Below are 2,500 nucleotides of genomic sequence, written 5' to 3'. Positions count from 1 at the left end.
TCTTTTCTTTCCTCTTCCTTATCTTTCTCTTCCTCCTCCTTTCTTTTTTTCCTTCTTCTCTTATTATTCTTATTCTTCCTTCCTTCCTTCTTCCACTTCTTTTTCGTCATCCTCATCCACGCCCCTCCTTCTCCTCCTCCTGGTTCTCTTCCTAATCCTCCTCTTCCTTTTCTTCCTAGTTCTACTTCTCTTACTCCTCTCTCTTCCACTCTTTCCTTTTCCTCCTTCTCTTCCTCTTCATCATTCTCCTTCTCCTTTTCCCCCTTCTCCTCCTCCTTCCTCTCCCTCTTCTTCGTGTTCTCTTTCCCATTTCTCTCCTTTCTCCTCTTCTTCCTACTCTTCTTGCTCCACTTCTTCCTTTCCTTCCTACTCCTACTTCCCGCCCCTCGTCCCCCCCCCCCTCCCCGATCACTACCAACTCCAAGTTAAGGAAGTCATTACCGGGGTGACGAAAAAGGGAAGAAGGAAGGGAGGTGAGAAGATGATGGAAGGAATTGGAGAGGAATAGAGGGGAGGGGGAAGATGGGGATGGGAAAAGGAGAGGGATTTGTGGGAGGGGGAGGGGGAGGGAGAGGGGAAAACAAAAGAAAGGAAAGGAGAACATGGGAGAGGAGAAGAGGGGAAGGGAAAAGGAGGGGAGGAAGTGGGAGAGGTTGGAAGATAAAGAGGAAAAGTGAGGGGGGAGAGGAAGAGAAAAAAAGAAAGAGGAAAAGGGGGAAATGGGAGAGGAATAGAGGGTAAGGGAGGGGAGAGGAAAGGAGAATGCGGGGCAAGGGATCAAAAACGAAGGAGAAGAAAGGAAAAGGAAGAGAGAGAGAAGAACGACAGGAAAAAAGAAAGAAACGAAAGAAGAGAAAGAAGAGAGAGAGAGAGAGAGAGAGAGAAAGAGGAGAGAGAAGGAAGGGAAGAGCAAAGTGCAACAAGAAAAAAGGTAATTCTCCCTTTCCTCCCAAGTTTCTTCTCATCTGCTCTTGGCTAATTAAGAAGACACGGGCGCAGAAGAGTCTTCCGCTAATTTGTTTTCTTTCTTTGTTTTTTCTTTTCGTTGCCTCTTCTTCCCCCATCTTTTCTCTGGTAAAATAGTGATGAATAAGCCAGGGATGAAGGAGGGGGAGGCAATGATGTTAGTGATACTGAGCCAGAGGAATGATAAGATTAATGAATGGGTTTGATGGAGACTTGGGTCGATTATTAGTCTCATTATGTTTTGTTCTATTTATTGGTATTTCTGACTTCCGGGGAAAAAAAATATTAGAAACAGCAACAACATAAGTTATATATCTTATATCAAACGCTCAAAAAGGTTAAGAGAAAAAGAAATTATCTAGTTCAGGTTAAGAGCAAAAAATCAATCAATAAATAAGTAAATGATAATAAAAATAAGATAAAAAAATAATAATAAAAAAACTATCTATATTACACCCAAAAGAAAAGAAAATGGACTAAACCCATTTTTTTCAATGGGCCAAAAAAAAATCTAATGTTACACCAACCCACATTTCAAAAACATTGCAAGATTATACATTCATAACTGGAATACTAGATGTAAATACAATATTCAAATATCAATACAGGTTACACACAGTTATACACACGGTCGAAACAAGATAAATACGAACCAAAGGCAGATAATGATGACAAACCATATTCAAAATAACTTTGCTACGAATTAATTAATATTCAATGCAATAGAACCACCGAGAAGACGGTCCCTTGCAACATACTTCTTCTTCTTTTTCTTTTGCATCAGTTGTATCATGCATCGTTAGTAGGGTTTATATTCTACCTTTAATGATGAGGGTGATGGTGAGTCTGATGATGGTGATGGTGATGATGGTGGTGAGAATGGTGATGATGGTGATGAATATGATGATGTGAGTGGTGATAGTGTGGGTGATGATAATGAGTACGATAATATCAATTACAAAAATTATGAAAATAATTATCCTAAAATAATGATAATGATGATGATTAATAATGGTGATAATAGTAAAGATAATGATATCCATGATACTAATGATAAAAAATAACAATGATAATACAGATAATAACATAGCGATAATGATAGTGAAATGATAAAGGATTAAAAAAAATAAAAAAAAATAAAAAGAGAGAGAAAAACAAGAAACAAGAACAACACGACTATAAGAGAATATATAATAACAGGCTTATCTCTGGTCACATAACACCCTCACTGTAATTAACATAAAAAACTCTCACGACACTAATTACAACTATGAGCTTTTACGTGAGGCTTCCTGCTAACTATTTCCCTAAGCGGTAAAGGTATGAGAATACGTCATGGAATGCAAAGAATAAGGGGATGATGATGGTGGTGGTGGTGGTGATGATGGTGGTGGTGGTGGTGGTGGTGATGTTGATGATGATGATGGTGATGATGTTGATGATGATGGTGGTGGTGTTGATGGTGGTGGTGGTGGTGATGGTGATGATGGTGGTGGTGGTGATGATGTTGATGATGATGATGGTGGTGGTGGTG

The sequence above is a fragment of the Penaeus japonicus genome, unplaced genomic scaffold, assembly GCF_977035675.1.
Source record: "Penaeus japonicus unplaced genomic scaffold, GWHDUDI00000001_assembly GWHDUDI00000026, whole genome shotgun sequence".
NCBI lineage: Eukaryota > Metazoa > Arthropoda > Malacostraca > Decapoda > Penaeidae > Penaeus > Penaeus japonicus.
The sequence above is the reverse complement of the archived record's forward strand: the minus strand, read 5'-3'. Positions refer to the sequence as shown.